Consider the following 13,067-nt stretch of genomic DNA (forward strand, 5'->3'; position numbering starts at 1 on the left):
TAGATAGATAGATAGATAGATAGATTCGGATCAATTCAGATAGATAGATAGATAGATAGATAGATAGATAGATAGATAGATAGATAGATAGATAGATAGATGGATGGATGGATGGATGGATGGATGGATGGATGGATGGATAGAGAGAAAGGTGTGCAGTAATTAGATAGATAGATAGATAGATAGATAGATAGATAGATGGATGGATGGATGGATGGATGGATGGATGGATGGATGGATGGATGGATGGATAGAGAGAAAGGTGTGCAGTAATTAGATAGATAGATAGATAGATAGATAGATGGATGGATGGATGGATGATGGATGGATGGATGGATGGATGGATGGATGGATGGATGGATGGATGGATGGATGGATGGATGGATAGAGAGAAAGGTGTGCAGTAATTAGATAGATAGATAGATAGATAGATAGATAGATAGATAGATAGATAGATAGATAGATGGATGGATGGATGGATGGATGGATGGATGGATGGATAGAGAGAAAGGTGTGCAGTAATTAGATAGATAGATAGATAGATAGATAGATAGATAGATAGAAAGGTGTGCAGTAGATAGATAGATAGATAGATAGATAGATAGATAGATAGATAGATAGATAGATAGATAGATAGATAGATAGATAGATAGATAGAATAGCAGTCATGTGCCTATCTCTGACCGAAGGATGTCGCTGTGGTTCTGTATAAGTTGTTCCCGCACCGCTCCCTGCCTCACTTTCATTCCTATGAGAAATGACTTTCAGCTTGAGTGTCTCAGTGTCTGTCTGTCAGTCTGTCTGTCATCCACGTGTTGCGCTGCGCGTCTCGCATCCTGTTGGTTCACCGGGAAGTTTCGATGCGAGAAACACACACACAGACACACACCAGCGCAGAGCAGAGCAGGAGTCGCGAGCGCACCGGACTTCTCCATGTTGGACACACATTAACCGACACCAGATTGTGCTGAAGTGTTTCTGAAGCAGCTCAGAGTGAAGAAACGCTTGAACTCCGGAAGGTAAGACACATATGAGTGTGACGTCACGCCGAAACATTCAGCGTTTGATGTTACCTTTGTTGTTGATGTCCGTTACAGTCTTCAGCAAGTGCACAGATACACCCGTTTAACACTGATCAACCAAGCAAAGAAAGCGTTAGGGTGCGAGTCGTATTTTCCTCAAACACATTGCTTGTTTGCATTGTTTTTGACATGGCTTTTAAAACTTGCAGATTGGACATGCCTTGCTACACAACTAAAACTACTTTAAACTTTTTTTTATCCTTTTTTTATTCTTGGGTTATTTTTGTACATGTATTTTTTGAGAATATTAGTACTTTTAACCTTCTGATGCATGAATAATTAAATCCCATTTTGTTTAAAAGCAAGAATATAACCATGTACTTGGTGCTTTTCCACTTTCACATCAGCCATTTTTAATTTAATTTAAAGGTCATATATAATTATGGGATAGGTCAAAGGTGATCACCCATGGTGGTTTAGTTGTAACATCACACCCTGAATGGTTAAAATTGCTGATAAAGATTGATTTACTGTAGTGGACACCACATCAGAGGGTTCGGATGAATCTGTCACACCACACAACTTAAAGCTGCGTTGCGTAATTAAAGTTTGATTAAAAGTGTTTCAAAGTAAATTAGTTGCAAGACTTTCTTTTATATGTCCATATGTATTTTAACATAAAATCTCGAATGCATATTAGTTGCACATGCATAATGCATATTAGCTGATGTCCATGTTTTGCAGACCCTCTCGGATGAAGAGCTTTATTGAATGTGTCATGCTTGATCGGCTGCTCTGTAAGGCTCTTGCATTGGGAATAGTTTGCATTCTTACACGCCCGGTGGCTTGAAGTGTTTTTTCAAGCTCTGGTTCGTTCATTCATGATAAAATGGCATTTCTCGTGGAAGTAATTAGGCAGCATCAAAGCCATAGAGATCTTGTTATTTCAAACCTCTGAATCAAGCTTTGGTGTGTCAGCGTTTGACTCTCTCCACCTGTCAGTGTGTGAGGCAGATGCGTGTTAGAAGGTCCCTTATAAGGAATGAGACACTTACTTCAGAGAGAAGGCAAAAATGGATCTGTCTGAATGGCAGATGTGTGCCGTCGTCACACTGATGTGGACTGTTAGCTACAGTACAGAACAAAATCAATTTTTATCATATTTAGTTGATAGTTTACCAGTGCAGAGCTGTCACGATGCTAGGGTGTTGTTGGCAGTTGCTAAGCCGTTGCTAGGGTGGTACTACCATTCATGTACCAGTGTTTTAATATGGTACGCCACAATACTTCCAAGAACACCATAATACTAAAGCACTGAAAATATTATTATTATTATTACTTTTTAAAATGATATAATTTAGTTGAAAACCAAAATTGAAAATAAAATGTAATAATACATGTATAAAATTTGTTTAATCTATTTTTAGAGAGATCTTGTAAATAGACCAGTAAGACAGATTCAGATATGGATAGATAGATACGGATAGATAGATCGATAGATACGGATAGATAGATAGATACAGATAGATAGATAGATAGATAGATAGATAGATAGATAGATAGATAGATATGGATTCAGATAGATAGATAGATAGATAGACATGGATTTAGATAGATAGATAGACAGATATTGATTCAGATAGATAGACAGATATTGATTCAGATAGATAGATATTGATATAGATAGATAGATAGATATTGATATAGATAGATAGATAGATAGATAGATAGATATTGATTCAGATAGATAGATAGATAGATAGATAGATAGATAGATAGATAGATAGATATTGATTCAGATAGATAGATAGATATTGATTCAGATAGATAGATAGATAGATATAGATAGATAGATAGATAGATACAGATAGATAGATACAGATAGATAGATAGATACAGATAGATAGATAGATAGATACAGATAGATAGATAGATAGATATATAGATAGATAGATAGATAGATAGATAGATAGATACAGATAGATAGATAGATAGATAGATAGATAGATAGATAGATAGATATGGATTCAGATAGATATGGATTCAGATAGATAGATAGATAGATAGATAGATAGATAGATAGATAGATAGATAGATATGGATTCAGATAGATAGATAGATAGATTCGGATCAATTCAGATGGATAGATAGATATTGATTCAGATAGATAGATAGATAGATAGATATTGATTCAGATAGATAGATATAGATAGATAGGTAGATAGATAGATAGATAGATAGATAGATAGATAGATAGATAGATAGATAGATAGATAGATAGATAGATAGATAGATAGATAGATAGATAGATTCGGATCAATTCAGATAGATAGATAGATAGATAGATAGATAGATAGATAGATAGATAGATAGATGGATAGATAGATGGATAGATAGATAGATAGATAGATAGATAGATAGATAGATAGATAGATAGATAGATAGATAGATAGATGGATGGATGGATGGATGGATGGATGGATGGATGGATGGATGGATGGATAGATAGTAACTAATTGAATGATGTAAATCCCGTGGAATATTGTAATCATTCAGTAGCGTGGTACATATTACAGTTCCACAGCATTACCGCCTGAGTACTTTTATGTAAGGGAAGCGGGTCTAAAGGTTAAGGCACACATTTTGAGAGGAAATCGAGCATGTAATAAGTGCACTGTCACTTCAAATAAAAGCATCTGCTAAATGACTAGTTATTTAGTATTGTCCTTGATCCATCAGGTTTTAACAGTCTTCATCTCAGACAAAAGCTCTTAATGATGGAGTCTTGCTGGAATATTTCAGCAGCTTGGTGAGCGCTGAGCAGATGTGCTGCTGGATCAAGCAGGGATGTCTTGAAGCATTTTGGCTCATTTTCACCAAATCAACACCATGGTCGGTCCTTCACACTCCGCAAGCGTGCACGAACACGGGTAGAGTTCATCAGTGTCAGAAACACTCTCTCGCTCTCTCTCTTTTGCGTTTCCTTCTTCAGCACATTATGCATCCACACATGACTGCCTATGAAAACTGTCAAAACTATAAAAACAGAATAATTGCTGTTTTGTTCCACTGAAATGATTCTCTTGTTTTCTCAATGGCTGCCTTGGTTCTTTCTTTCTTTCTTTCTTTCTTTCTTTAGATGCATATTGTTGCTAATTCTTCAAATAATCCCTCTCCCTCCTGTCGTTTCTCTCTCATCCTCTCATTCCTTCGTTCTTCTTGCGGTTCAGGGGATTTTCTGTTGAACTGATTAGTCTGTGTTTCGTGTTAATAATCTCTAATCTACGCCCCTCTGCCCCGCTCTCATGTGCTTAGCACTACAATACTGAGTAATGAGGCCCATGTGCACTATATACTAGTGGTCGACTAATATAGGTTTTTTTAATGGCCAGTACTGATCTAGAGAGCAGGGTCACCCGTGGCCGTAATGCTGATCTGTGCATTATACTATGGAAGTTTCCGCCAGGGAATAAAAAATAAAAAAGGAAAATGCAGCTTTTTGTCTCACAATTGCAAGTTTACGTCTCGCAATTCGGACTTTTTTATTGGAATTGCGTGATATAAGTTGCGTCCCAAATAACACACTAGTATGTGAATTCTATAAGGTTATTTTATCACCCTGATGCCCCTTCTCCTCCTCTATGTAATTAAAGCTGCGACAGTTGATTTAATAAAGTGTCCAACAATCCACCCTTTGTTTTTTCTGTTAATTAAGTGCATAATCTGGGTATTTAAAGGGCCCTTTTTATTTTTGGAATTTTCAGTGTGAATGCTAGCCTGGCTAACGTCAGACCTCTTCTCATTGAGACGTGGTCTGGGAACCACATGTTCATTTTCTCGTATTTGAGGCGTGGTTTACGAATGCCCAGGGGTGCGTTTCCCGAAAGCATCGTTGGCCAACTATGGTCGCAAGTTCATCGCAATGTCCATTGAACTCTATTGGTAACGACGGAACTTGCGACCATAGTTGGCCAACGATGCTTTCGGGAAACGCACCCCAGAGCTGTTTATTGGGCGCTACGAATGTCTATCAAATGCACTGTACGTAGCTCATAGCCAATCGTTTCAATTATACCAGATGACGTAGGAAGAAGACGACGAGGAAGAAGACGAAATAAACTTGCGTTCTAAACTACTTAGAACACTATCTAAGGCGGCATCGAAAGGTAACTTCGCGTCTGATGCCATGTTGGATCCATAGATGTAAACAAACTGCTTCGGTGTGTCGCATAGACGTCGTCATCGTCTTGCTGCTCCCTCCCCGACCCGTTCTGTGATTGGTTCCCTTTTTGAGGGGGAAATCTGGTCCATGGTGTCCAGGCTGCCTAGCAGTGTGAATAAAATCGCGCTGCATGAGGCAGCATGGGGAAACCCAGGCTATGTGAATTCACTATTCACACTATTTGAAGAGTTCAGATGCAAAAGCCTCTAAGTGCCATCTGAAATTTTCTTCTAGTATGATCATTTTTATCAAGTTTGTTAATTTAAGTCCAATAATTTCACTTAAATGGCAATGCATATTACCTATTAATTGTCATTTAGGTGAAATTACTTAACTTAAATATACAAGGTTTATAAAAATGATCATTCTAGAAGAAAATTTCAGATGGCACTTAGAGGCTTTTGCATCTGAACTCTTCATTTATACTTAAAAACATCATAGAATAGTGCATAAGTACGCGAATTAGGGAATTGTGTGTTTATATCTACACATTCTGCTTAATCGTCTGCTCAATATCTGCTAACACTTTGATGCTCCCCAACAGACGTTCTACTGACTGTAAGTAACTTTGCAACTATGTAACATGTCAACTTATTCTACTACCCCTAACCTAACAGTCTTCTGGTAATAGACATTATGTAGCTCCGCCTCTTTTCAGCGCTGCGCTTCCGGTTTGTATTTTCACAGCATGAAAGAAAGATCTTACAGGTTTGTGAATGAACCGCTCGTTTTAAAATCTTCCCTGACATTTATCACATCCGCTTCAAACATTACAATGATCAGGATAACTTTCGTTAACTCTTATTACAATAAGTACATCCATTTCACCTGCTTGTTGCTCTTTGACAGAGATGCCATAGAAATATACAGAGATACTGCTCAGTTGTAACACTGTCAGTTTGACGAGTCAGAAAAGTATTTTTCATTACAGGCCTAACTTATAACTTTTTGAGACCAACAGTATTTAGTACCAAGGTTGGTGTGCCGAAAGAGTGGAAACTCTATACGGTCTAGACCATTATTCCAAATATAATAGCCCCGTGACTTATTGAGTAATCAAACGAACTACTAACCCCATGATTTTGATGATTTTGATGATTCTGATGATTTTGAAATCTAAATTTACTTTGCTAGTAACAGAGGGAGTAGGTGGATCCTGTTTTGCACAAATTGAACCAATCATATTAGAGGAAAAACGATGAGATGATCAATATGTCATGTTATTTTTGTTATGTATCTCTATTCTATATAAACTGCTGTATTCTTCTTTGCTGGTGAGATTCTCTGTGGTTGTTATGAGAACTCCTGGCTGATAAAGGCATATTCAAGGGGAATTCAGTCAAGTTAGTGGAGCACTAGAGACCTTATTCTTCCAAATGATAGTGTTCAAAAGGGACGAGACACCGTCCAACACCGCTTAGGTTGATTAGGAGACGCGCTCGAGGATAAATCAGGAGACTTTTAGGGGCGTATATTAGGAGACGACCCAGGTAAACTTAAAGGTATAGCAGAGGATTTTTTACTTCCGGGTGGATCACCTATACTATTGGTCCTCCTAATTGTCAATCATTCTGGTGAATCAATCAAACTTTTCAAAAAGTGGAGAGGGCGGGTCTTATCTAAAATTCAGAAAGATCCTCCGCTATACCTTTAAGTCAGGTGTGTAGGGGGAAATCTACATGTGAAGAGTTCAGATGCAAAAGCCTCTAAGTGCCATCTGAAAATTTCTTCTAGAATGATCATTTTTATCAAGCTCGTATATTTAAGTTCAATAATTTCACTTAAATGGCAATGCAAATTACCTATTAATTGTCATTTAAGTGAAATTACTTAGCTTAAATATACAAGCTTTATAAAAATGATCATTCTAGAAGAAAATTTCAGATGGCACTTAGAGGCTTTTGCATCTGAACTCTGTTCCCATCTATGTGCAGGTCTTCTTAACGGATAAAAACATTATCCACCTTAATTGAGCATAAATGATTTTTTTGTGTACACATTTTTAGAATTTATGCGCATCTTGCCTTTTTCATCCAGATTTTTTTATGTGATATCCCAAAATTCACATAAATAGTTCTTCCATGGCACTGCTGTAAAAAAAAAAAAAACCTTTTAAAACCTTTTTTTTTTAAGAATGTGTGCAGTTTTAGCCACCGTGCTACATCTCAGCGTCCTGAAGAAAGTTAAGTTAAACTTCCCAACTTTGACCCCTCCTTTGGCGTCCCATTCTGTTGTGCTGTTGTTAAAAACAGTGGATCAGGGGCCTATACCATGAAGCCGGTTTTGGTGGCTAGCCGGCTATGTTTCAGTTTAGTTTGCGTCAACCCTGGGTTTTAGGCACCATGAAAGTGGTTTGGCTTTTAGCAGTGTTCATAGACATAGTAACTTACGCTTCACGGCTAACCTGGTCCGGGGCAGGTTATGTTCCAGGTAAGAGATCTCAAACCGAAATTGGACCAATCAGCTGTGAGCAAAGGATGAAGTCAAATTAAAGATCACTACAATTGCAAATGATTTTTAAAGACAAAATCGTCTGGCTTTTAGTAACACTTATTAAGAATAACATTTTTGTATGGTTTGGATATTATTGATGTAATTATTGTACCCTTAATCAATCACACATACAATTTTAGTTTATCAATTATTTTTATGCACAGTTTAAAGGAATAAATATATAAAGGAAATATAAATACGCTTTAGAATCAATAGATAAAGCTATAAAATGAGAGCTTAAAAGTTCAATTCTCTCAATACCTTTATCAACTGTATAAACTAACTTCACAATTTTCACTTGCACTGATATAGCAAGACCTTTTCTTTTAGTTGTCCTCTTTCGTAGAAAGCTTGCTGTGTAAATTTGTTTAAATTCTTAGTATTTTTCAATCACGTAATATTCTGCAGAAGAGAAGTGAATCGCGCTGCTTCTCTCATGAACAATGAATCACAGTTTCACTCTTTCTCAGCATGTCTGTTCACTACTGATGTCACACATGAACTCTTAAACTCAGGATCAAAGCCTGAGTTGACAGAGAAAGTTGATGAACAGCATCATGGTACCAGCAGCTTAAAACAAATCCTGTAACCTGGAATTTGTTAAGCTACCATCATGGTACGGGCCCCAGGGAGCATGATTAAATTTATCATTAACTGGACTAAAATAATGTCTTAATTATTAACTGTGTTGCAAGAATGGAGTCATTTTTTTATGTCAACCTTATTCCTTCAAATAAAACACAATAGGATTTTATCTCATGATGAACAAAACGTATAAGAATCATAAACTTTTGTTGGTCACAGAGCTTATTTTCTGTAATTATCCCAAAAATAAGCTCTGTGACCAACAATTCTGATTCTTACACGTTTTTTTCTTCATGGGAAATCTTCACGAATGAACACAACTTTTTATCAACGTCCAAATACAATTGCCAGAAGTAAAAAGCTAAAATTAGGATATAAACAAACTACACCACAGTCACATGAATTCAATGTCAACACCACCAAGATAAAATCTACAAGTTGGAGAGTTTGAGTTAGAATAGTTTGGCATTATAAACACAGGGAAGCTGAAGAAATAGTGAGTAGATGATGTTACCGGTTAGGCGTGATGACGTTTAATGTTCAACCTCTGTTGTCACATTTAGCTACTGGTTAGCAAATGCCTTTTTCAAGACAAAACTCTAGAGTGGAATATTACTGAGGTATTTGGTGTCGCTTTAAAATATCTTGAGCTTGTGTTAACCACGGACCGTATTTCAGGCATTAAACCAAAAACCCAGAAGTTTGAAAACGCTAACTCGTTTCTGGGTTTTAGGACTCAATCCTGCAACACTATTTATTACTTGCTGACAAGGCTGTCACTTTTGTTAATCAAAAATGTGAGCATGGTTATCGACAAATAAATATTGGCCAATTTAATAGCATGGATGATACATTTCTCAATCAAACTTTTTCCATGATAAAACAATCCTTTGTTGCTGACTGAACTGAAAGCTGTTTTCTGAGAGCGTTTGAAGTCTGAAATGTTTAGTTTAGCTCTGTAAAAATCATTTGAATCCTCATAAGCTGATTTATAGGCATATTCGAAGTGTATCTTCAGCGTTACTCTGGAGTTTTGATAAGATGCAATCTTTTTTGTTTTTATTCCATGCAAATGTTATCATAGTTCAGACCCATATGGGCGTTACGTAAGCGCTGAAATCCTTTTGTTTGCCCGTCCTGCATGTAGAAACCCCCATGTGTCTGCGCTGATGGATTAGGCTGGTTGCTCTTGCTATTGTTCGTCCTTTAATCAATACCAAGGAATCTAACATTCACGCATTTTACGGGGAAAGATTCCAAATAATTGCGGAAACATTTGTTATTCTCTAAAAGACTAGCTTGCTGATTGGTTGAGTGATAAATCTACGATACGATTTTGTTGATCTAGAAAGTCTTAAGATGATATAGAGAGAGAACTGACTTGAAATTTAGTTGTAAAGTTGTAATAAAAACAAAGATTATTGGAATATGTTTCTTAGTCTTTGTACTTTAAAATGTCATGTTTAATTCGACATATTACTTGGCATTTCTTTGCAATAAATAGTGAGATTAACTAGCAATTTCTGAATGATTTCTACACCTAATTCTTTCCAGTGCATATGTGAATCACTGCAGTGATTTCCGTACAAAATTGGTGATTATGATGTGCTAAATGAATTAAACCCAATTGGAGTGTGATGTATTTGAACTACATCCGATTAAGCCACTATTGTGTCCTTGTTGAGAAGAGATTTTGCTTTCAGATTTGGACTCTGGCTTTACTTTCATTCAAAATGCCAAAACCTGGAGAGGCTGAAGAGGTTACGAGTTTGACATTGACTGCCCTCAGCATTCAACCTGGATTATAATGGGATTTCCTTTCAAAAGGATGAGACGAATCACACACACACACACTCACACCAGTGTACCTACCAACCCCCCGCTCGAACACATACATACACACACACATGTCGTATCGACACAAAGAAGACATCTGTTAGTGCATTGTTAATCAGTCGTGTACGAACTCGGGGTTATCCCGAGGATCACAGGCGCAGAAATTGACTCCGTGAAATTAAATTAAGGAAGATCCTTATGATATGGGGTGTTTATTGATTATAACCTGTTTTTCAATGAGCTAATGAGTCTTTAACTGCCATTGTTGTGATTTTGTGTTGTTAGCCTGTTTTAACGGCTGATGTTTCATTGGTTATTGTGTGCGTTGTTTGTTTGGGAAGTACTCGACTGGCACTCATACAGGTATGCAAAAACCTATCGTAAGGATAAAACATTTAAATTAGCAGAGGAAGTAGACATTCAGGTCGGACTGGCCAAACGGTGTGTTTGTCAGTGTTTATGTTGCAAGTGTGTGTGTGTGTGTGTGTGCTAAGAGAGGTTGTGAATGACAGCCGGGGAAGGGGGATGGGGGCGTGTGCATCAAACACAAGAGAAAACGCACGGCCGAGACTCAGCAAGCGACCAAAGGGCACGAGGAGGGAGGAGAGGGCAGATTTCAGCATGCTTGTGTTCCTACACCTGCTCTGAAACAGGATTAACTCACCCTCACTATTTAGTGTCTTATCCCTAGAAACATGCTAGCATATGTGATCCGTTTTGTTTGTTTTGTTTCTGTCCGTTTAGAGATTAGCACTACTGGAAACTGTGTGTTGTGTGTGTGTGCAAATGTCACGTGTTTGAAACTTCCCAGGGCACCCTCACAAAAACAAAACGCTTCTTCCAGTCGCTAGACAGGAGTTTAAAGTCCTTTTGAATCTTGCAAGTTAAGCGTTGAAGAAGTTTCTTTTGATGTTATTTTCTACAGGAGCGTTGAGAATTGATTCATGGAAAGATGCTAATTCTGTCAGCATTCTCACTTTTATATACTGTATCTCCTACATCTATATTATCTCACTATACTGCTCTTTTATATATACATTTTCATATTTGAATAATTATAATATATTAATATATACTATATATGAATTATTAATAAAGATGCTTCATGTAATTAAATAATAAATATACATGCATATGTGTATATGTGTGTATACATACATACATACATACATACATACACATGTACATTTATTATTTATATTAAACATTTAATATATATATATATATATATATATATATATATATATATAATAAATATAAATATAAAAAATATATATATATAAATATATATACACATACATGCATCATGCATACTACTCTATACACTATTTAAAAATATATAAATAAATGATAAATATACATGCATATGTATGTGTGTATATACTATATACTACATATATATATATATATATACACACATATGCATGTATATTTATATATTTTTTTTTTATATTTTTATATATATAATATTATATATATTAAATGTTTGATATAAATAATAAATCTACATGTGTATGTATGTATGTATGTATGTATGTATATATATATATATATATATATATATACACACACACAAATTTTTCACTATGCCATATCAAACCCCTTTAAACAATCATATGCACAATAGTGATCAAATAGTAATGTTTCAGTTATATACCCTCATTTCACAAAAGTATTGCTCTGGTCCAAACTGCATCACTGCCGTGAGCGAGAGTGGGACCGAGCAGAATGACCCGCTGGAGGTCCAGCTCAGCCCACATTGATCCACGCTGCACAGTAAAACCTCTTCTGCCCAGCACTGTCAATTGCTTTTGCAAATAAGGCCGTCTCCTCTGTGATGTCCAGTGAGTTGCACAGATAATTGGTCCCAGTTTAGTGGAGTAGCACAGTTACGCCCCACTTTTGTAACGGTTAGCTACACATGCAGCTGGCCCAGATGAAATCACTGGTTATTTTGGTAAGGAATGTGCAATGGTACATGGTAAAGTGTGTTTAATTTAGAAGAGATTACGGTACTCTTATTGCTAGCTATAATGATTGCAAGCTCAGATTTTAGCATAATGCTTAATAAACAAACATGCAAGGGGTGGGGAAGATGTAGAACACTATTCAAGTTTACTTACTCCTTTCTAAATAAAACATTACATGACAATCAATGCATATTCTTGAGTATATCATGAGCTTCCCAGGATTGAATGTATAAACCAGAACTGTGATGAAGGGAAAGATTTTTAGTGATTTAATACTTTTAGTATGTTCCTAACACTTAACAGACTTGGTGTATTACAAATAAGTCCTATAAACTACTTTTATGGTGCTTTTTGTGCTTTTAGGAGCTTGTCTGTTGTGGTCTGCTTTTATTATGTGGAGCAGTCTGGACTTTCTTCTACTGTATTTATACTACTATTCAATAGTTTGGGGTCGGTAAGATTTTTTTAATATATATTTTATATATCATCAGTCTCTTATGCTCACCAAGGCTGCATTTATTTGCTCAAAAAATATTTTTACAATTTAAAATAACTGTTTCAGATATCATTCTAATATGATGATTTTCTGCTCAAGAGACATTTCTCTCATAATCAGTGTTGAAAACAGTTGTGCTGCTTAATATTTTTGTCGAAAATTATACTTTTTTTCAGGATTCTTTGAGTAGAAAGTTCAAAAGAACAGCATTTATTTGAAATGGAAAACTTTTGTAGCATGCTAAACTTCTGACCGGTATGTAAGTACACTTTGTTTTAGGTTACTTGAAGGTGAGTAGATGATAACACAGTTCTGTTTCCTTTACAAAACACATTCATTTGACGGGTATTCGACAACAAACAGAACCCCTGTGAACAAGTCGGCACTCGACCGCTCATGAATTTCAGATGAAGATCCTCTGAATCATATTTACAGATCCCTCT

General features: G+C 36.2%; 1 protein-coding gene across 2 annotated transcripts in view; it reads left to right on the plus strand.

The window, feature by feature from the left end:
* The first annotated feature begins 787 nt into the window (after positions 1–787).
* plxnb3 (plexin B3) overlaps positions 788–13,067 on the plus strand; it is a 79,226-nt gene continuing 66,946 nt past the window's right edge. Inside the window, exon 1 of one of the 2 annotated variants that reach the window (XM_081349675.1) lies at positions 788–1,019. The gene's annotated coding sequence lies outside the window, so the exon portion shown is untranslated. The remainder of the gene's footprint in view (positions 1,020–13,067) is intronic. The other variant, XM_081349677.1, reaches the window with a different exon arrangement.

The sequence above is a fragment of the Scardinius erythrophthalmus genome (assembly GCF_964197995.2).
Source record: "Scardinius erythrophthalmus genome assembly, chromosome: 20".
In the NCBI taxonomy this organism is placed as follows: domain Eukaryota; kingdom Metazoa; phylum Chordata; class Actinopteri; order Cypriniformes; family Leuciscidae; genus Scardinius; species Scardinius erythrophthalmus.